Source organism: Schistocerca gregaria, chromosome 5 (genome assembly GCF_023897955.1).
Source record: "Schistocerca gregaria isolate iqSchGreg1 chromosome 5, iqSchGreg1.2, whole genome shotgun sequence".
NCBI classification, from domain to species: Eukaryota; Metazoa; Arthropoda; class Insecta; order Orthoptera; family Acrididae; genus Schistocerca; species Schistocerca gregaria.
In genome coordinates, this window is record NC_064924.1 from 100077015 (window position 1) to 100101753 (window position 24739).

At 38.3% G+C, this 24739-nt stretch overlaps 1 long non-coding RNA gene across 1 annotated transcript in view; it reads right to left on the reverse strand.

Annotated features, from left to right (window-relative positions):
* Window positions 1-2355: 2355 nt before the first annotated feature.
* The window catches only part of LOC126272730 (uncharacterized), a 33597-nt gene continuing 11213 nt past the window's right edge, over window positions 2356-24739 (reverse strand). Inside the window, exons 2-3 of the long non-coding RNA XR_007549255.1 lie at window positions 3435-3686; window positions 2356-2976 (exon numbers count right to left, since the gene is read on the reverse strand). This is a non-coding gene — a long non-coding RNA (uncharacterized LOC126272730). The remainder of the gene's footprint in view (window positions 2977-3434; window positions 3687-24739) is intronic.

A 24739-nucleotide genomic window follows, 5' to 3' on the forward strand; every position in this document is an offset into this window, starting at 1 on the left:
ATCCAGAGTGGGCTGCAAGTGTTGTGTCTTTTAGTATTGTTCATTCTGACTCTTTTCCTTCAACCATGTTTTTGGATGCAATTTTAACACAGCTTCACCTAAAAAAAAAATGGTGGAAGACAACAGACCTGAAAACAGCAACAAAAAAAGAAACTTACCAGTGAGATTTATTACTTTTGTGAAAAGCCTTATTTCTTGTGCTGCCAGCACTGCATGCATTGAGAGAATCTTCTCCACTTGTTGTCAAACTTAAGAAATAATTTAGAAAAGATTTGAGAGATTAGTGAAGATCTATAAATTTCTGCTTGCTTTCAGAAAGGGCTAACTGTAATTCTTGGTCACTGTGATTTCACATCCAGTTTAACATTTTTTTCTGGAAGTTAAAATGTTTTTTAGCTGTTTTTCTTATACTGCAAGAAAAGTTAACACATAAATTCTTGTGACAGAAAATGTTGCCTTCAATAAATATGATGGCTCTTTTTAATTTGTGTAGTGCTAACTATGTAACTTTTTTATATGTTAATTAAATTTTCATTATTAAATATAGTTTCGTTTTATTGGTTTATTTTTTAGCATTTATTAATTTAACTTACACATACAAACAATACATCAAATGAAAGAGTAACTGAAATAATTTTGTTTGTATATCTGTGTGAAAAGGGAAGAGTATAGAATCACCAAGAGTGACTGAAGAATGAGTGAGAGTCTGTCACATATAGCCCAAAAAATTAGTTCGAAAGGCTAGTCATGGATCAGCAATTCCAGCAACACCTGTGTGGAGACTTTTAAGTAGATGCTTACAACTAAGTCCTTATCATTTGCAGTTATTACAAGTTCTAAATAATACAGACAAAATTCTGCTGCATGAAGATAAAGATTTTCTGGATTGAGTTGGTCTCCAGTGATGAATCAACATTACATGTAAATGGAAATGGGAACACACATGATGTACTCATCTGGAAGTCAACAAATCCCCATGAAATGGTACAGCTGCAATGAGATTCCCCGAAATTGAATATTTTATGTGCCATATCCCAACAGAATATTTATGAATCTTCCTTTTTCAGGGAAGCAACTTTAACTGATGTTTCTTTATCTTGATGCACCACAGCTACAGCTCTTCCCTCAATTAGAAGAAGCAGAACTACAGAACTTTCATGGCAGTAAGATAGTGCACTGCCTCACTGGCATAACTCAGTGAGCAGTCCCAATATGGTGTAGAAACTGCCAGCATCGGACCTCAAGATGATAATCCCTCAGATGACTTCTATAATTTGGCCAAGCAAACTGCCACTTGCCTGAGTACCCTCACAATAAATCACATAGGAGCAGAGGCAAGACAGAGGCTGAGAATAGATGGAGTGTGAAGATTGTGGAGAAAAGAAAGAAGACTGACTGTACCTGTCCACTGGATTGCTGGTAAGGTGCTGGGTAACATTACTTGTTTTGCATGACCACATTTACATACGATCTGACAACATTGATTTTTCACCTTTGGAGTTCACAAAGGATCATGTGTGTGTGCCTCCGCTATCAGCTAATCTATCCCACTTTAGAAACAGCACTGTTGCAACAATTACTCGTGACACACTAAGCATGATTCTAGAGGAGCTTGCCTATCAACTTGATGTGTGATGAATGGTACTCGCATTGAATACTTGTAAGGCAAACAGTTTAAGTAATTCTTTCATTTGTTGTATTATTTATAATTGCAAGTTGAATGTAATAAATGTTGCAAAGCCTTAAAACTCACATATTCATCTTGAAACACAGCACTTACAGTGATAATACCTAAACATTTCATACAGGTGATCATGAACTAGCAAAAGTCTGGACTGCTGTATCTGCTGATAGAACATGGTAGTTCTTCTCAAAACACGGCATCACATGGAAATTTATAGAACTATATGCAGCTGGTAAAGAAGATGGTGGGAGCAGATGGTTGACTCCACAAAATGATACCTCTGCAAAATTCTAGGGTGCTGCAGCATGACTGAGGCAGGTCTAACCAGTGTATTTGATGGAGATAGATATACTATGCTACCCACAGTGTGTAAGCCACGAAACGCTTCTGATTTGGTCAAGGAATTTATATTCCATCAGAAGGAAGTTGACAACTTCTGGAAGTGCTGAAAAAAATTACTGAAGTTCCAGACTGAAGACACTGTCCTCCTACGAGATGATGTCCTTCCCTACCACATGTGCCATAAGGGCAGGGTACAAAAGTTACAAACTGGCCTATGACAACTAGTCTAAACTGTCACCCCAGATGAAATAAATGTTAAGAGGTATGTACAGATTGGTGTACTGCTGGAGATTAACCAGGTGGGGATGATGTAACAGAGCAGAGCAACTATCTTTGTTTTAATATCAATTTTTTTCTTTGCATTTATATTCATAAGATATACTTTGTTGATTTGCTGTGATGTTAAACCATCATTAACCAAACAGACTGGTTCATTAGCATGCCATTGTCTTCTTTCGGTCATTTGCAACTCACTATTATCAACTTGAATGGATTGTTTACTGTGTCTTTGGACCAACAATTATAAAATAACACAATTTAGAGTTCTAGTAATTTGGTAGTTATTAAAGGAGAATTTTCACTGAACGATGTTTCAATATGGAGGAACTGTTTTTTAAATTTATGTCAGTGAAACTATATTAAAATGTAACTGTGCTAACTGATATGTCATCTCTGAACAATGCCACATAGAATGTAAGGGCTATGATAAGACAGTACCATTCAGAGGTATTGCTGCAAAGCTCTGCTAAGCTTTTCATCTGCCACTCTCGGCTGTTACAAGCTAACCAGGATGCTTTGTTGATGGAAAACTGGGGAAAGCAGCATATAAAGCTACTCCAAACAGCTTGATATTTTTCATCTTCTTCAATCTTTGGAATGACTTCTCCTCTTGGATTCCTTGAACTTGTCCACACTCTTCTTCCTCACCTCTGACTTCTCCTTCGTCTCTCCTGTAACAATAAGAAAGCAGTATGCCTCAAAGAACATCATGCATGCATGCAGTGTTACTATTGCAGTGCTGCCATCAGCTAACAAATGCAAGTCTGCAGTGCTGCAATCTGCTTGTCGTTTGTGCACAGTAAAATGTCCAGGATAAATAACAACAGTTAATGAGGCGTGACAACACTTTTGCTTTAACTTTTAAGATTGACAAAATAATTGTGGTGATATTAAAATAAAAATTTTACATGCGATGATAACCAAACCCTATCCTAAAACAAATTAATTAAAAATGATTAACTGCTAATGTCATCAACTTGTCTGCATCTCCCGCACACAGTGTACTTGCTTCCATATATAAAGACTCATTTCCATGAAATCCAAGTACATGACTAATATAATGTGATGGTCCTGCTGAAAACTGAGTCATAATAAAAGATAATACTATAATCCTCAGCTTCAGACTTACCTACAAGCACTGCCAATGAATAGTGCAGTATCCCTCATATTCATATAAAGCTCCTGTTGGATCCTCCACCAAGGAACCTAGTGCAACTGGCCACAGCACTGGAGTCAGCTTGGCTCCACCACTCTGTCAGTACCTTACAGAACCTCACTAACTCTCTTCCTGTCTAATGCTGCAAAAAGTGGTTATTCAGACTTTTGACAGGTGGCCACAATACCTGTGACATGACGACTCAGCAGTAGCTGTAGTACTCCTCTGCAGAAAGAGAGAAACATTTAATTAACAAATGATCAGTACATTTCAATAATTAAAAAAGTGTTTTACATTTGGTGTCACAAAATATATACAGGATTATTCAAAAATGATAAAAATTGTAAAAAATGGTTGTATTGAGGTAGGCTGTAATATTTGCAGATACAGAAACTCACAAAGCTTTTTTTAAAAAAAGAAAAGAAAAAACAGTTATTCCAGCAACAGAGATGTCAAACAAACTTAGAAGCAGTATGGCACAATGAAATTCTGCACAAATGAGTCTGTAATTGCAAAGCATTGGAAATTAGGGACCACTTTTAACAAGGGTCCACTACAACATTTATGGGTGGGTACAGAAGTTTAAGGAAACATGATGTCCTTTTAAAGAAAGACATATCATGATAGTTGTCAGTGACATCAAGGCAGACACTTTGGGACAATTGTGGGTCAAAATGGAGTACAGACTGAAGCAATGTTGGAACACTGTGGTGTTGTATGTATGCTCTTAATTCTAAAAGAATATTATAAATTGGTACGTAAGTTCTAGAATGTCATATTGTAATGTGAAATGAATTAAATGCACTGAAATGGAATGATTAAGTGGATGGCGTTGAAATCACTGAAGATCTAATGGCATGTAGTGATATCAGTGCAAACTTTTCAGATATTATGAACCAGCAAAGTAATGAATATGCAGAGGCAACTGAAAACTGCGGAATGTCAGTGATAATGAAACAATGGAAACTCAATGTAGGAATATCTGTAATGTAGGAAAAGGTACAAATCGCTACTTACTGTAAAGAAGACATGTTAAATTGCAGACGGGCACACAAAGATTTCAGCCACAGCCTCCATCAGCACACGAGAAACACACAATTCATACACACAAGCAAGCACACCTCATGCACACATGAGTACCAACTCTGTCATCTTGATTCAGAATGATACTATCATGTGGGATGGCAGCAGCAATCTGGAGGGGGGGCAGAGAATGGGCTTTAGAGTAGTGTAAGGGGGGGGGGGGAGGTACATAACGATGTCTGGTGGAGTGTGACAACAGGTGCAGCATCAGGAGATTATGGGCCAGGGAGGTCCATGGAAAAAAGGAGCAAAAAGGACAGGAGCGGGAAATGATGGGCAGATGTGTTGGCAGAGAGCAGCAAACAAGAGGCTGCAAGACGAGAATGGGGAGAAGATGATAGAAGTGAAAGGTGGCAACTATTCGGTGTAGGATGTGGGGACAGCATGTTACCACAGCTTGAGACTGGGATAATTACACAATTCAGAAAATCTGGTGATGAAGGGGATGATCCAGATGGTTCAGGTAGTGAACCAGCCATTGAAATCAAGCATGTTATGCTCAGTTGCATGTTGTGGCACAGGGTGGACTTCTTCCCCTTCGCCACAGTTTGGCAGTCGCTATTCATCCTAGGGACAGCTGGTTGGTAGTCATACCAATATAGACAGCCATGCAATGGTTGCAACAGAGCTGGTAAATGAAATGGCTGCTTTCACAGGTCCCCCAGACCCTGATGGGGGTAAGACATACCAATGGCAGGCCTGGGATAGGAAGTGCTGGGTGGGTGGACTGGGCAGGTCTTCCTCCTGGGTCTTCTGCAGGTATATGATCCTTGTGACAAAGGGATTGGGACTGGGAGAGGCATGGGGTTAGACTAGGATGTTGTGGAGGTTTTGTGGGTGATGGAACACCATTTCAGGAGGGGTGGGTAGGATCTCGCATAGGATGTCTCTCATTTCAGGGCATGGCGATAAGTGATCAAAGCCCTGGCAAAGGATATGGTTCAGTTGCCCCAGTCCGGGTAGGTACTGGGTGACGAGGGGGGCCACTCATTTGTGGCCAGTTCTTGGGGATATTGGCAGGATTGGGGGTATGAGGGGAAATGCCACCTGTTGGCATTCTAGTCTCTGCACACACTGCCAGACAGCATTCCTCTATCCCCCCCCACATGTACACTACTATCCTGCTCCCATCCCCCCTGCAGATTGCTACTGCCATCCATTGTGATAGTTGCATTCTGGTTTGAGCTGCTAGAGTTGTCACTCATGTGTGTGTGTGTGGTGTGCTTGCTTGAGTGTATGAATAGTATGTACTTCTCTTTTGCTGATGAAGGTTGTGGCCGAAAATTTTGTGTAAGCGTCTTTTAATTGTGCATGTCCGCAACTTAATATGTCTTCTTTATGGTAAGTAGCAATCTACCCTGTCCTACATTAGCGATAATGAAAGCTTGAGTAAGATCTGGAGTATGTTATGCTAGCCTAAAGGTTAAGGTGACTGCTAGCCATAAGCTAAAAATCCTGCTTTTATTCCCAGTTTAGTACAAATTTTCAGTTGTTGCTACATATTGGGCCCACATTTCAGTATTGTGGTACGCTGAATCTAGTATGCATATTTGTATGGTGATAAACAAATGCATTGCTTTTTGTATTTGCACATGTAGTCATTGAAGTATTACAGCAGATTAGCAGATATTGGCAGTGCACGTAAAATAAATGAAGTGATTATTCAGCAGAAGTGAACAGTGAGAATATTTGTAAAGTAGATATATGCACTTCACGCAGAAGTCCTATATCAAGGATCTTGGAAGTTGTACACTCACTTGATAACACAACAGAATGGTCAACATAAATGTAAATAGTAATCAAATGACCTAATTTCATTATATATTTAGGCCTATTTATTTATTTACATATCAAGCTCCTTAGAACCAAATTGAGGAGCAAATCTCCCAGGTCATGGAACGTTTCAGTACATGAAATTACAACATAAAAGTAATAACATATAAAATAAAATGTTTATGAAACTGAAAAAAGTCAAGCCATAAGTTTAAGTAAATGCAATCAACAATACAACAAGAATCAGGTTAATTTTTCAAAGAATTCCTCGACAGAATAGAAGGAGTTCCCCGTGAGGAAACTCTACAGTTTCAATTTGAAAGTGCATGGATTACTACTAAGATTTTTGAATTCTTGTGGTAGCTTCTTGAAAATGGATGTAGCAGTATACTGCACACCTTTCTGCACAAGAGTTAAGGAAGTGTGATCCAAATACATGTTTGATTTCTGGCAAGTACGAACTAAGTGAAAGCTGCTTACTCTTGGGAATAAGCTAATATTGTTAACAAGAAATGACAGTACATGATATATATTCTGAGAGGCCAATGTCAAAATCTCAGACTCGCGAACAGGGATCAACAAGAGCTTAGTGAACTTACACAACTTATTGTATGAACCGCCTGTTTCTGAGCCAAGAATATTCTTTTAGAATGGGAGAGTTACCCCAAAATATATTACCATATGACATAAGCGAATGAAAATAAGCAAACTAGACTAATTTTTGTGTCGAACAATCACTACCTTCAAATACAGTTCGAATAGTAATAATGGCAGCATTAAGTCTTTGAACAAGATCCTGAATGTGGGCTTTCTGTGACAGCTTACTACACTACAGACCATTAAAATTGCTACAACAAGAAGAAATGCAAATGACAAACGGGTATTCATTAGACAAATATATTATACTAGAACTGACAAGTGATTACATTTTCATGCAAACTGGGTGCATAGATCCTGAGAAACCAGTACCCAGAAAACAACCACCTCTGGCCGTAATAACGGCCTTGATGCGCCTGAACATTGAGTCAGACAGAGCTTGGATGGTGTGTCCAGGTACAACTGCCTATGAAGCTTCAACACAATACCACAGTTTATTAAGAGTAGTGACTGGCATATGTGATGAGCCAGTTGTTCAGTCACCATTGACCAGATGTTTTCAATTGGTGAGAGATCTGGAGAATGTGCTGGCCAGGGCAGCAGTCGAATATTTTCTGTATCCAGAAAGGCCTGTACAGGACCTGCAACATGCAGTCGTGCATTACCCTGCTGAAATGTAGGGTTTCGCAGGGATCGAATGAAGAGCAGAGCCACAGGTCATAACACATCTTAAATGTAACGTGCATTGTTCAAAGTGCTGTCAATGCGAACAAGAGGTGACTGAGATGTGTAACCAATGGAACCCCATACCATCACACCGGGTGGTACACCAGTATGGCGATGACGAATACACGCTTCCAATGTGTGTTCACTGCGATGCCGCCAAACACTGATGCAACCATCATGATGTTGTAAACTTGTCTTGCAAATGTCCCCATCTGTTGACTCAGGGATCGAGACGTGGCTGCACGATCCATTACAGCCATGTGGATAAGATGCGTGTCATCTCGACTGCTAGTGATACGAGGCCATTGGGATCCAGCATGGCGTTCCGTATTACCCTCCTGAACCCACCAATTCCATATTCTGCTAACAGTTATTGGATCTCGACCAATGCGAGCAGCAATGTCGTGATACGATAAACCACAATCGCGATAGGCTACAATCCGACCTTTATCAAAGTCGGAAACGTGATGGTACACATTTCTCATCCTTACACGAGGAATCATAACAATGTTTCACCAGGCAACGCTGGTCGACTGCTGTTTGTGTATGAGAAATCAGTTGGAAACTTTCCTCATGTCAGCACGTTGTAGGTGTTACCACCGGTGACAACCTTGTGTGAATGCGCTGAAAAGCTAATCATTTGCATATCACAGTATCTTCTTCCTGTCAGTTAAATTTCGCATCTGTAGCACATCATCTTCGTGGTGTAGCAGTTTTAATGGCCAGCAGTGCATCTAACTGAAAACCCAGAAATTTGAACTGTTCAGTTTCACTAATCATATGCCAATTCTGTGAAATTAAAACATAAGGTTTTGTTGAATCATGTGTTAGAAACTGTAAAAACTGGGTCTTGCTGTGATTAGTTTATTTTCTACAAGTCATGAACTCATGTCACGAACTGCACTATTTGAAACTGAGCCTATGTTGCACACAGCATCTTTTACTACAAAGCTAGTGTCATCGGCAAACAGAAATATTTTAGAGTTACCTGTAATACTAGATGGCATAACATTTATATAAATAAGGAACAGGAGTGGCCCCAACACTGATCACTGCGGCAGCCTCCACTTGACTGTACCCCACTCAGACCCCACATCACCACATCACAGCCATTCCCAACACTGAATAATGACCTTTTGCTGTCTGTTGTTAAAGTACGAGGTCAATCAATTGTGAGCTACTCCCCATATTCTATAATGGTCCAATTTCTGGAGCAACATTTTGTGATAAACACACTCTAAAGCCTTAGTTAAATCAAAAAATATGCCTGAAATTCAAAACCTACTGTTTAAACCATCCAATACCTCACAGAGAAAAGAGAATTTATTATTTTCAGTTGTTAAATTACTTCTAAAGCTGAACTGTACATCTGATAGCAAACTGTGTGATATAAAATGATCAATTATCCTTATATACACAGCCTTTTCAATAACTTTAGGAAACACTAATGGCATAGAAATAGGTCTAAAATTGTCTACATTATCCCTTTCTCCCTTTTTATAAAGCAGCTTAACTACTAAGTACTTTAATCATTCAGGAAACTGACCATTCCTAATGGAAAAATTACAAATATGACTAAATACATGTCTAACATGTGCAGCACAGTACTTTAATATTCTGCTAGGCACTCCATCATAGCCATGACAGTCTTCAGTGATTTAGTTATTGAGTCAATCTCCCCCTTGTCAGTATCACAGAGGAATATTTCCAACTCCAATCTCGGAAAGGCATTTTCCAAGAGAGTTATATGATTCCCTGTCGAAATTAAATTTTTATTTAATTCACAAGCAGTGCTCAGAAAAGAAATATTTTTACTACAAATTGACTTTATATCGTCAACCTTGTGCTGCTGACCAGACAATTCCTTCACAACAGACCATATGGTTTTAAATTTATCTTGTTAATTAGCTATTCTATTTGCATACCATATACTCTTTGCTTTCCTAATAACATTTTTAAGCACCTTACAGTACAGCTTGTAATGGGCTACTGTAGCTTGATTGTGACTAGTTTTAACTTTTTTATGTAATTCTTGCTTTGTTCAACATGATATCCTTATCCCACTAGTCAGCCACGTGGGCTGCCTTCTACAGCTAGTACCCAATTTAGGACATTCTAATGGAAATCAATTCTCAAAGAGCAAGAGAAATATGTTAAGGAAATAATTATATTTGTCATCTATGTTATTGGCACTATAAACATCCTGCCACTCTCGTTCCTTGATGAGGTTTAAAAACCCACCTACTTCTGTTGGATTAATTTTCCTACATAGTTTGTAATTATATGTGACATTTGTTTGAGTACAAAAGCCTTTTAGTTTTAAAACTTGTGCATCATGGTCCGAAAGGCCATTCACCATTTTACGAACAGAATGACCATCTAGTAATGAAAAATGAATAAAAATACTGTCAATGGCTGTGCCACTGTTCCCCTGTACCCTAGTTGGAAAAAAATCAATCTGCATCAGATCAGATGAATTTAGGAGAACTACCAATATCCTTTTTTAGCACCATCATACACAAAATTTATATTGAATTCACCACATATAACTAATTTGTGGTACTTCCTATAAAGTGAATCAACGACCCTCTCTAACTTGAGCAGAAATTAGAAGTTTAGTTTTACTAAATTCAACTGCCCCTGCACAACATTCGTATATCTGTTCAGTGCAGTGTCATGATAGGTCTATGGACTCAAATGGAATACTGTTTCTTACATACATGGCCACTCCCCCACTCCGCAAGGAACTCCTTGAAAAACACCCAACTAACCTGTATCCTGGTAAAGGAAACCCCTGGATAGTTAAATAATTTAAGTGGTGCTCCGATACACCAATAATTTCAGAGTCAACATCTATAAGCAGTTCACTAACTTTATCTCTAATACCTCTTATATTTTGGCAAAATATGCTAATTCCTCCTCTACTTGGAAACATGACATCTTCTCAAGGTGATCCCCTAGTTAGAGGGACTTCTTTTAAGCAGGTATACTTAACGGCGGACTTCAATCTAAAAAAAAAAGTGTTGCTCTAATACCAACTACCACAGGAATTTTTCCAGGGTGATTATGTTACCTGGAATGGGCTTACATATGTTAATAAGAGTGATTATTTCACATGCAGCATTGTAAAATGAAAAGAATGAAATTAAATTTACTGTGCAACTCAAAAACACTAAAACTTGTATTGTACCTTTATTCAAACAGGTTAAACCAGGATCAAAAATTATATATCAGTCTCTGGTGTTAAATAAAGTGGCCACGTTTATACTGTACCCATGTTGCTGGATAATAAGAACACTATGCATGAACACAGTAATGTACTCAGTAACTTGAAATATTATATACACACCCCATGTTAACAAACCAACATCAAAAATATGAATACCAGCTGTCAATCCCAAATACAGCAAATGGTGCAGTTCTCAACCAAGTAGAACAAAGCACAATTATGACGCATTCAGATGCATTACATGGCGATTTACAAATTTTCACAGTTCACAAAATTATTTACTCATCATGTGAGAAATCAAAACCGCAAACACGGTAAATTCATTGAATGAATGTCAGTATCTGTGGACATAATTTCACAAATAGACAGCAATTGGAGAGGGATGTATAGTAATCACTATGAAACTTCCTGTCAGATTAAAACTGTGTGCCCGACCAAGACCCAAACTCAGGACCTTTGCCTTTCACGGGCAAGTTTCATATCAGTGCACACTCCGCTGCAGTGTGAAAATCTTATTCTGGAAACTTCCCCCAGGCTGTGGCTAAGCCATGTCTCCACAGTATCTTTTCTTTCAGGAGTGCTAGTTCTGCAAGGTTCGCAGGAGAGCTTCTGTAAAGTTTGGAAGGTAGGAGACGAGATACTGGCAGAAGTAAAGCTGTGATGACCGGGCGTGAGTCGTGCTTCAGTAGCTCAGATGGTAGAGCACTTTCCCACGAAAGGCAAAGGTCCCGAGTTCGAGTCTTGTTCGGGCACACAGTTTTAATCTGCCAGCAAGTTTCATATCAGCGCACTCTCCGCTGCAGAGTGAAAATCTCATTCTAGTAATCACTATATTTTTTTGTTGCATAATTTGTATCAATTCAGATGTTGTTGAATTATTACAATGTAAGACAAAACAATTCCTGGCTTGAGGTAAGGGCCGCCAATGATGTTCCATTTCGCAAATATAATTCTTGGGAAAAATTTTAAAACGCTGTATCTGTGGAACAGTTGTAGTCCTGTTTTTAAATTTTTTTTGTAGTTACTTATTTATTTATTTTAAAGGAGAGGGAGAGAATAACTTCATAGTTACAATGACCTCCTTAGTTTGGGTATATGCGTCAAAGTTCCCTTGCTTTAGCTTTAGCTTCCTGAATTATTTGTAAATTACACAAAAAAACTTTATCCAAAAAATTCCAAACCCAAAACGTTTGAATACCATAAATTTCTGGAAAGGAGGACTTCCACTTTTCAGTTTAACAGATTTTATAAGAAATGTTAATCATGGCTAATTTCTTTACTGCAGATTTTATTGCTGTTTCTTATTGCAGTTGTCAGCTTATTCCAGTTGCTCACAGTTAATTATTTTACTGTAGCAAATCTGGGACCACTCACATAACACTATGCTTGGCATAGCATATGAAAGGGAGGACACATGAATTCACAATTCTTTTATTAATAGACGAAGACAGCAGCTTAACAAATCTGTGTTCCAGTAGTGCCTATGAGATTTTGTGAGGATTCTGCTCATTGAGTTGTAGGGTGTTTTGTTGAAATGTCCTCTGACTTTCTTCAGGCTAGGGATAAGTGTGCTCATATCAGGATTATTTCAAAATCAAGTTGTTTTCAGTGGTGACTTTCAGTGTTCTTAAATGCACTGACATAATATGAACAATAACAGCAACTGAACATGAAGATGTTTACCATGGTGCAGAATTTGCATCTGTGGTGTTGATGATTTGCATGGTGGCTGTCAGAAAAGACATCAGGCTTACCTTACTACCGCATTAATACTACCAAAAGGAGAGGAGCGATGAGGTAAAGATAGTGCTGTCGGCTTTCTGCAGTCCTGGCATTGTTGCCATTTACAATGTGCACAGTAATAATTCATGTCTAGGTGCAGCTTAACATTGGCAGTGCTCAGAGATAAATAAACATATTTATAGGGACAAATGAATATATTTACTAGTGCCGCTATTTTCAACTCCTGGCAGCACTAGTAAAATCATCAAGTTATCATGTCAGCAGAACATTCCCTGTATTGGCCAACTATAGAGATTGGTGTTAGTCCTAACAAGAAACCATGGTCAGCAGGTCAAGTCATAAGTTGTATGCATCAAGAAAATGCAGAGAAATTACTGAAATTGTGAGGAGTACACCATAGCAAAGCTGACCACATTCTTCAAAGTAGAAATTCCATGAAGAAATTCTTCAGAAGAAAACGGACCAAAGGAAACTTGCAGAATTCCACAGGAAGTTTCTCAAACATCAGTTCAGCTGTTGAATTGAGTGCATCTTACAAAGATGCAAGCTATAACAATTAGCCAAGAGTTCTTTTCAAGGAAAACAATTTTGCACCATATTACATATGCACCAAAATACATGCTGGACAAAAAAAAAGGGAATGTGAGATCTTCAAAGGGAATGTTCGGAAAACCATCGCTATTATGGTCATCTTGTAAGACAAGCATATATTCAAATTGCACAGTCTTTCTGTCTGGAGGATAAGTGGAACCGTTTTCCACCAAAGCCAACGACAAAGACGATATCACTATAACAGTTGAAGCATAAAAATTGGTTAAAATGAAAAGATCTACAACTTGCAGTATTAAAGAAACATTCTCCATCTAAAAGAAGGAATATACAATATTTCACAATGGGAGATCAAAATATTATGAATGTGTGTGTGGTTTCACACCAGCATACAAAGGTCTGTTTATGTGTATGTTGTGCAAAATTTTAACTTTAGACAATAACTTTGAAGAATCTTAATTGAACATGTGACATATGACACCTTAAAACTACTATCAGTAATTCTGTTGATGTTGTAATGATAAAGGTCCCTCATTTGCAGTGACGAGTTTCGGACACGACATCCATTATCAAATCATCACCTTAATTTTAAGTACTGAAGCACAATACAATCATAATGTTTGCAAACAGCCACCATTGACAATCATGAGTAACATGTGCAAAATCATCTACAATATATTATCAGTCCTCTTGCTACAACAGCACTCGGATAACTGTTTGCAAATGTACTGTTTGTGTTATGTTTCGACACTTATGACATCTGTGATGATCTGATAATAGACTAGTCACCCCAAATGAAGAATATTTCTCATTGCAATTTTGGCAGAATTGCAAATAGCATTTTAAAAAAAAAAATAAGCTGTTATCATATTTTTCCTGCATCATGATGGTGACTCATAAATATGAGACATTTCTTGGATGTGAGAAGTTGTAAGTAGTCTGTGATGTACAGCAAGAGAGTTATTTGTTTTAAGAATACGGTGATGCACAGATTTTTTAGCAGCTCTGTATGCTCACAACTCGCTATGGCCACCTACTAAGGCAGCGAGTTACACACCTCACACAGTACTTCCATTCACGTCTGTCAATCTGGGCCGCTGCAGTCAACTACTGGTCCAGAAAATAGCTGCCCCAGCAAGGCTTCTGCCAACCAAGTTTCACCACTCTGTCTGTCCCCTGTAGCGTCCACTTTGGTTGCTGCTCTGCACCCACACCATGAGGAACTGGCAATGTGGTGATGCACCTGACACTGGTGCTTTAGTGAGACTGCAAGATGCCTGTGCCACACCATCTTTACACCTGGGATGCAATTGTTGAGGATAATGTGTTTTTGCATCGCGCTCCTGTGCAGTCTATAAATTTCACTTCACACGTCTTGGTGCGGGTATTGTAAGTGCAGATATTGTGCAGTGAACACTGGGCCAAGGCAACAATTTCTCAATCTCCACCGTACCTACCACACCATGCCTGGCTACTGCATTAGCATCTCGAGTGAGTGACTGATTTACATTTTGAACCTGAAACAGTATGTATTACTCAAGCCACATGTTTGTAACTTTGCGTGTTACTTCGTTCAATAAAGTAAGGAACATTCCTTCATTGGTGACTCAACTATGAACTCAGTCAACTTAATATTCTATTTCAGCATGTTACTGGACGCCTCACCTGATTAGATGCACACTCCAACTCCCGCAAGTGTGCAGACAGGAACTTCTATTTGCGTGCTACAGATGCTAGTGTGCTTCGCACCATGAATTAATTCCTTTACACATGTTTCGCCGCATCTTGTGCAACCTAACAACCAATAGCTGCTGCCACCAGCCCAACCAATGCCCCACAACATGCAGCTGCCATGCCAGTGGTGCATGACATTATCTCCAAGCTGACTTAGTGCCTCACAGAACTGGACTGCACCAACGCTGACATGTATGCACAACTCGCGGTGACACGACTGCCAGAAGCCCAGCTTTTGACACCGGACTCCACACTGATACCTGCACCAGCCCCGTCCTCAGCCACCAATGCTCGTCGTGGTCTCAAAGAGCCACCATCTGATCCACTGCCCTTGCCACCAATCTGTCCAGCTATGCCATGGCTCATCTGCTGCCTTTCAACCCATGGGACTCGCACCTATGGTTTTCTTCTACAGACCATGTCTTCACTGACTGCAGCATCTCCCAGGACACCACAAAGTTTGCCATGGTGATCAGCCAGCATGAGCCTGCATACACAATGGAAGTCTGTGACATCATCTCGTTGCCCCAGCCACCAACTGCTACAAGACACTCCAACATCACCTCGTGACACAACTCACCTCTTCCAAGATGCAGTGCATCCAGATCTTCCTTTCCCTTGGGCATTGTGGGGTCCAGCAACCCTCTCAATTCCTGTGTCACTTCAAAGTCTAACAGAGCAGCTACACAGGGTCTCCGATAGTATTCTTTATAACAGCTGGCTGGCTCACCTCCCAGCCCCAATACAGACAGTGGTGCCATCATATGCTGACCTCTTCCTCACTGACAGGGTGCATGAGATGCTGTCCTCCCTGTCCACAACAGCCACCATAGCATGCCAACCTCACCCCCACCAGTGTGCCTGGTTAGTACATTCATGTCTCAAGTAACTGGCTGGTTTACCTGAGGCTGTTTGTCTTAGTCCAGCTACATGACAACCTCCTGTTTATGTGACTGTAACTTTGCTTGTTACTAAGTAAGAAACATTCCTACAGTGGCTTTCCCGAACGACCAGGATTCATTTTACAAACAACTGGTCTGGAAAACATAGTCTCAGATGACTCTTTAGAAGTTATGTTTCCATGAGTGAATGAGTCTATGAGGGCAATTTAAAAATCTGGAAGTTATGGCTGAGTAGCTTCAAGAAATCCTAAGGCACTGAAATTACACGCAGAGGTTCGAAACATTCTGCAACTTTTTTTCTTTTTGTTTATCACCATCAACACAGATAAATTACACTCATGGGTGGTAGCAATAGAAAGTAGGTCGTCAAGTTGGCATGATTGCCCATCATTATTGACAAACAGTCCATTGGCAGATTTGTTTCAGTAGGGCAGTTTTTCTACTAAACATCTAGAAGACACGAGAATTTGTAAGCATGTCCTAAGTTCTTTAGTATTAGATTTATCTTTTACAATAAAAGCTGTCTCACCCTCACTAAAATCATGCATTGTATTATGTTTGAATGCTTAATTTTTTGACAGTAAATAAATACTTTTATTTCACTAAGTCACGCTCAAGAATTACTGAACTGTGTATAATTATATTTTCGTTCAAACTGTTTACATATGAAAAAACAATGCGGATGGGGCATGCTGCTTCTGACAGATGGAATGATTTATATGAGATAATGAAGTTACCCCGGACCTTACAGTTGGTGGGAAGGCTTGCATGCCTCAGCAATACTTATAGCTGTAATGTAGGTGCACCCACGATGGAGGGGTAGCTGTTGAGAGGCCAGACAAATGTGTGGTTCCTGAAGAGGGGTAGCAATCCTTTCTGTAGTTGCAAGGGTAAGGGTCTGGATGATTGACTGATCTGGCCTTGTAACATCAACCCGAAACAGCCTTAATGTGCTGACAATGCAAATGGCTGAAAGCAAGGGGAAACTACAGCCGTAATTTTACCCGAGGGCATGCAGCTTTACTGTATGGTCAAATGACGGTGGCATCCTCTTGGGTAAAATATTCTGGAGGTAAAATAGTACCCCTTTCAGATCTCCAGGCAGGTACTACTAAGGACGATGTTATCAGAAGAAACAAAACTGGCGTACTTGGGAGTGTGAAATGTCAGATGCCTTGATAGGGCAGGAAGGATAGAAAATTTTGAAAAAGGAAATGGATAGGTTAAAGTTAGACATAATGGGAAATAGTGAAGTTCAGTGGCAGGAGGAACAAGACTTCTGGTCAGGTGAATAGAGTTATAAATACAAAATCAAATATGGGTAATGCAGGAGTAGGTTTAACAATGAATAAAGTAAATAGGAATGATGACAGTCTATTGGTTATGAACTGTAGATTAAAACTGAAGAAACTGCAAAAAGGTGGGAATTTAAGTGGGACCTGGATAAACTGAAAGAACCAGAGGTTTCAGAGAGTTTCAGAGAGAGCATTAGGGAACGATTGACGAGAACAGGGGAAAGAAATACAGTAGAAGCAGAGCGGGTAGCTTTGAGAGAGGAAATAGTGAAGGCAGCAGAGGATCAATTAAGTAAAAAGATGAGGGCTAGTAGAAATCCTTGACTAACAGGAGAGATATTGAATTTAATTGATGGAAGGAGAAAATATAAACATGCAGTAAATGAAGCATGCAAAAAGGAATACAAACAACTCAGATATGACATAGACAGAAAATGCATATGGCTAAGCAGGGGTGGGTAGAGGACAAATGTAAGAATATAGCCGCATATATCACTAGGGGTAAGACAGATACAAACTACCTTTGCAGAAAAGAGAACCACCTGAATGTCAAAAACTAGAATGGAAAACCAGTCCTAAGCAAAGAAAGAAAAGCAGGAAGGTGGAAGGAAAATATGGAGGGTCTATGCAAGGGCTATGTACTTGAGGACAAAACGATTTAAAAAAGATATCTGAATGGCACAAAAATTGTCTATTGACCCTAAATAATGAAAAGTGTGACGTCATCCACATGAGTGGAGGAATCAGTTAAACTTCAGTTACACCATAAATCAGTCAAATATCATGGCCATACCTAGAAATTACAATTACAAACAACTTAAATCAAGAGGTACACATAGGAAATTTTAAGGGGGAAGACTAACCAAAGACTGCATTTTATTGGCAGGACACTTGGAAAATGTAACAAATCTACTAAGGAGACTGCCTACTCTAGACTTGTCCATACTCTTTTAGTACACTGCAGCACCAAGTGGGATCCTTACTACACAGGACTGATAGAGTACATTGAAAAAGTTCAAAGAAAGGCATTATCAAAAAATATGGAAGAGAAATGATACAGGATTTGGGCTGGACATGATTGAAACAATGGCATTTTTCACTTCAACAGAATATTCTCACAAAATTCCAATCACCAACTTTCTCCTCTGAATGTGAAAATATTTTGTTGACACTGACCTACATAGGGAGGAACAATCACCACAATAAAATAAGGGAAATCAGAGTTTGCAGGGAAAGATATACATGTTTGTTCTTTCCACATGCTGTACAAGATTGGAATAATAGAGAATTGTGAAGGTGGTTTGATGAACCCGTTACCAGGCACTTAAATGTGATTTACAGAGTATCCATGTAGATTCAGATGTAAATAGAAGAGGATGTAGATGAAGATGAAATGGGAAGCATTATACTGTGTGAAGAATTTGACATAGCACTGGAGGACCTGAGTGAAGATAAGGCCCCAGGAGTAGACAAAATTCCATTAGAACTACTAATAGCATTGAGAGAGCCAGCCATGACAAAACTCTTCTACCTGGTGTACAAGATGTATGAGACAGATGACACACCCTCAGACTTTAAAAAGAATATAATAATTCCAATTCCAAAGAAAGCAGGTGTTGACAGGTGAGAAAATTACTGAACTATCAGTTTAGTAAGCCATGGATGCAAAATATTAACATGAATTCTTTACAGATAGATATAAAACTGGTAGAAGCTGACCTCGGTGAAGATCAGTTCGGGTTCCATAGAAATGTAGGAACATGCGAAGGAATACTGACCCCTCAACTTATCTTATAAGATAGATTAAGGAAAGGCAAACCTATGTTTACGGCATTTCTAGAATTACGAGAAATCTTTTGACAATGTTGACTGGAATACTCTGTTTCAAATTCTGAAGGTGGCAGGAGTAAAATACAGGGAGCAAAAGACTACAATTTGTAGATGGCAGTTATAAGAATGGAGGGGAATGAAAAGGAGGCAGTGCTTGAGAAGAGAGCTAGACAGGCTTGTAGCCTATCCCTGATGTTGTTTGATAACACTGAGCAAGCAGCAAAGGAAACAAAAGAAAAATTTGGAATGGAAATTAAAATCCAGGAAAAAGAATCAAAACTATTTGGTTTGCTCGCGATATTGTAATTCTGTTACAGACAATAAAGGACTTAAAAGAGCAGTTGAATGGAATGTATAGTGTCTTGAAAGGAGGATATAAATAGAACATCAAAAAAGCAAAATGAAGATTATGGAATGTAGCTGAATTAAATCAGGTGATACTGAGGAAGTTAGGTTAGGAAATGAGACACTAAAAGCCGTAAATGAGTTTTGCTGTTTGGGAAGTGTTAATATGGAATTACGTGTAAAACCTTAGTCAAAATTAATAATAGGTTTGCTGATTACAAGTTGATGATAAATCTAGTTTTTTCAACAGTGCTATAATTGGTCTCATTTAAGTGAAAAAAATGAAGGATAAGGTGAGATCAAATCTTTATCATAATTGTCTGAAATCACATTAGGTCTGTCAAAGGAAATATTTGAAAAAGGGCTGAGAAAGAATGAAAACAGCAGGGATTAAGGAAAAACAGGCTGTTTTAAAGAACAAGAAAGCTTTGAAAATGAAAACAGAGAGCGAAACACTTAGAAAGCAGAAATATCTATTTAAAAAGCAAGCAGAAAAGTGCACCAGAAACAGTGCCTCACCAACTTTTACTTATTTATTTATTTATTTATATTTTTTGTGTGGAGTCTTCAACATGATGGCTTTTTCAAATGTCAAGTACAGTTACAAATTTAGGGTCCTGTAAGTGTTCTCGAAGCATGGGGAAGGCCGTAAAAAGAATACAGTCAGGGTTGACAATGAGTCCTACAAAAAAGGAGAGTAATTTTAAAAAAGTACTCCACAATCATATGACAGAATTAACAAATAAACAATTTTCTGTTTTCAGAGTCAACTGCCAAAGAAACTAAATGAAGCAAGCCCAGGATCACTGAAGAAATAAAGCAGGTGATTCGTGATTTGTATCCTAAAAATAATATTTACTGCATGATCAGCAGGAAAGGGAAGGGGAAACATGAGGTTCAACAGAAGATATATAAGATGTTTACTGTTAAAGAGGCATATGAAATCTTCAAACAATAGACAGGAGTTGCATAAAGAAGTCTCTCTTTTACCAGCTTCAACCAAAGTACGTACTGCCTGTTTCAGATACATAATGTGTGTGATAGCCAATACCAGACTAACTTTAATTACCATGCACATAAACTTTCCTTGTAGGGGGAGACACTTGCATCTTCTTGTTTCTTGAGACATAGAGAAAGAGTACCTTATGTTAGGAGATTGTGATACTTGTGACAATGCCTGTGATTTTTATCAGTTTCTCCCTGAAGGTGTATAAAACCTATGTTAACAACTCACTCAAATCACCCATTCCACTTAGTAGACTATAGACCTTGACCAAGACATTCATACTACGTCAAGGGGACCAGAGGTCCCCACTCAACCATCGCCAAATCAAATGAAATTTGGTGTTAAGGTCCTTGATGGTTATGTACAAAATTTCAGTCCAGTATCTTCAGCAGTTGAGAGGCTACTCATCTTTACATCACATACGTTGGTGCAAATGTGCCAGTTTGATAGTCTTTTCTTGGTCATTTGCTTTAATATACATAGACAACTTTTTATGCTGAATCACACCATGGCAAAAACTGGCGACTTAGCCACACCTAAAGATAGATAGAAGCCTCTAAAGTGGCTAAAAATTTGTCATACTATTCTGGGAGCCAAGGTTTGACCAACAAATGCTACTTTTCGTATGAATCTGTCACACCAAACCTTCAGACGGTTATTGACATCTAGGATGTCTATGTATGGATCAAATTTAATTAGTGATGAATGCCTAGATGTAAAGATATGCATCTGCAAAGTTGACCTAAATTTTCTATGTGCAAATTTTACAGTTTTTTTGTGGGGGGGGGGGGGGGGGGGGGGGCACAGCTGGAAAGAGCATGCTAAAGCTATATTGTTTGATTTCTGGTAATTGCATTTAGGTGCGTACGAATAAATTTCAAAAGTTGTTATTTTAGCACTTCGAGAAGATTGAAAAGAGAAATATTTGGCTCATTAAGTCCAATAATTAATATTTTTATTCGAGTATTTAAATAAGTTTCAAACATTAATTTAACACATACCATAAAAATAAATATAATACACAACACAGAAAATTTGTGAAAAAAATACTAAACAGTCAATTCTATTGTTGCTTAAACAGTTTTAAAATTTTGTGAAGACAGATTGTGGATGACTGTATTGTCTACCTGATGATGATGTTGATGGTTCTCCTGAAGTCATGAAAATATGTTGCTTAGGAGTTGCTTTTTAGCAGTTGGCCAGTGGAAGGAATGAGCAGAACCTTGTGTGTGTGTAAAGTTGAGGAGGACATCTTGTTGTTCATGTGAAACTTCACACACGTTTCCAACCCACCAAAAATTGTCATACACACATGCAACACACTGCCCATGTAGTAACCTTGCAACTGAGATTTCTGGAATTTCTTCACCTGCTTTAAAGGCATCAACTGCGAATGCTGTAGCATCACTGAAAACTCTGCTTACTAGAAGATGATTACAATAAACTGGGTTAAAATGATATTCTCTCTTGTTCCAGATATTGTGTGTCCCATGGCAAACCTTGTTTCTTGATCTGGCTGAATCTTATGTTTCTTCTTTTGATACATAGAAGACATTTATGCCTGGATTACTATCATCACAGAATTTGAACAAATCATAAGGTGTCAATATTTGGCTATCTAAGGGTCTCTGCAGACTAGCACGGGCTGCTAGTCTTTTTGCTGTTTCTTCAATGCCATCACAAGGTGATTTACCGCAGCTTGTTCCAATGAAATTCCATTCAGCAGTGATGCCAAAATTCTTTTTGTGCAGACATAAAGACGAAATTTTTGAAATTCTTGTTCTGAGCAGCAGAACCATCACTAAAGTAACAAATGTTCTTATAGGGAGTTAGAATGGAAAAAAGTTATTTCCACCTTTTCAGATTTTTATCTCACTATAAAATTTGCAATTTTCTGAATAAAATTGTGTATATATCACTTATAAACTCACATGGGAAGTATTTTATTTTACATTTCAAATATATCTACACCAGTTGAAAATGTTAAAAAAAATTTACATAGCTGCTCAGCCTTATGGTGAGAAGATAATCACAAAACGTGAATGTCTTGGTCATGTCTAGAAGAGGATGGGCACCAGGTTGAGTAAGTTGAAACAAAGTGTGAGAGACAAGAAACTTTCTGATGGAAAAGCCATAGATGCAGATGACAGACAAAATGATTGGTGAACTACAACAGAATTATGGGATGACCATTAGACATAATACTGAAGATTTGTTGAAAATGAAGCAGGCAGTATGGGCTACCTTCTTCCACAGACTAACTGATGGAAAACCAGTACACCACCTTTGCCCTGCTGGACCTAATTCATGGTGCAATTACCACAGCGCCCAGTACTCAAACAGTTCATACAGCCATAAACATTCCATACCACCAGAAGTGATGAATATAATAAAACCTATTTACAGAGACATGGCAAATTCTGAATTACTGAAGGCAACATTGGTAAGGTGAAAGTGCTACAGCATATGGGAATTAATCCTGGAGCAAACTGCATCACAGAACTTGAATGGGTGGACAAGATTTGCATTGATGAAACAGAGTATGCAGCACAGTTGGCCACTAAGAGCTAAGAAAGAAGAATAGAAGAAAAAAACTTGGAAAAAAAATCAAGAAGATGATATACAGTATGGTGCAAGGTGCTTCTGCATGACTAAAAATGAAAAATTAAGCATATATTGAGTTACAGTCTTTTGGAACTTTACAAGCTGTTCCTGAAAATTTATATTTTCTGTTGCATTTTTCCCTAATCTCAGAAACCACTTCAAGTAGAGTACTAAAAATTTCAGGGAGTAATTACATACATACCCTGACTCCACTGAACTAAAAGAAGAACATAATGCTATATATAATTAAAATTTATTTAATATAATATACAAAAAAGTACACAAAATTTTAACCGTGTAATTAAAAAAAAATATTTCTGAAAGCAGTGGCTGAAATGCAAGTATTGTAGTTCAGTAGACCCAGAACATACAGTTTAATGTTCTGTACAAGTTTTGTGTCAATGGCTACAGTGATTCCTGAAATACAGGGAAGCCAACTCACTAAATTCAACGTTGTCGGGATAGGGCGTTCCAACTCCCCTTAATGTTTTCAATCTTTGTCTTTAAATATGCTATTAACTTTATTTGAAAGGCATGGATAACAATGGTATCATGACTGGTCACTGATCATACATATACTAATATTCTTGGCATTCTTTGCCACCAGAATAGACAACAACGGTATGTAATGTGATCTGACTATTCTTCCAATGAAATCCTTGCACAGCATTTTGAACAACAAACAAATAATTCTCAGCAAAATCCATCAATATAATTAATTCATTTTGTGCAAGATTTCTTTTTAGCTAGATGGTGTTTTGGCAAAAAGTGATAGCTTCTTAATCAGGTAATTTTCAAAATCAGCGTGAAATCTTCAACAGCTCTTAACATGTCTCTAATGTGTGTATGGACCAATTGCTTGTATTGCATTGTTCCCTCAGAGTCATAGTTTTTAAAAGCCTCTCCAAGAAAAGCCTCTAGTTGCATTTTTCCTGGACATTCCTCACAACATTGCAGCATATGATCTTCTGATTCCAAACTGCATACAATTTTTCCATCAAATCCTTGTAGTCATTTTGGATGGATGTTGGTTTTTTTATGTACTGCACATACACATATCGAAAGTGACCCAGAAGCACCAACTGTAGTACATCACTTTGTACTGAGCTTACAAAATTTTGAGAAGCTAAGTTGATTTCCATATTGTTTACAATAGACAATGAACATTCTTTCATCTTACAAAGGGGCAGATGTTTCTGCTTGTGAATCTTTTCTCCAATTGTTGTTACTGCAACACAATCCTTTTTGCCTGGTATAAACAAAAAACCACAAAATCTTCAGAACAAGTGAAGACATTTTGTTTTAGTTCATCATTCAGCTTTTTCCCTTTTCTGTTTGCAGGTGTTACCAAAATCACATCTTCCATCTATAATTTCCTAGCCTTGTTCACCACTGTAGTTGAAACGGCAAATTCTTTAACTGTTTTTTCAATAGTTGAGCTGTTTGGGGCCAGGCTCAAAATTTACACTTTACTGCAATTGCTTTCAAGTCTGAAGCTTACTCTTTAAGTTCTTCAATGAACAGTTTTGGCAGTCTTCCATTTGTATTTGAGCATGTGTACAGTAACGTCCTCTCAACTGTTACATTGCCAGATGCTAAGTTTGTTTTGTTTGCAGATGATAGAAACAATGTAATACATGGCAAGTCAAGTACAGATTTAGAAATAGCTGCTAATCAAATTTTCACTGACATTAATAAATGGTTTAAAGCTGATTCACTGTCATTAAACTTGAGACCCACTATATGCAGTTCAGTACCTGTAAAAGATTTTCTTCCAGCATATGTGTAACATGTGAAGACATGCAGATCGAAGAGGTTGACAGTGTTAAATTTCTGGAATTACAACTCGATTATAAATTTGG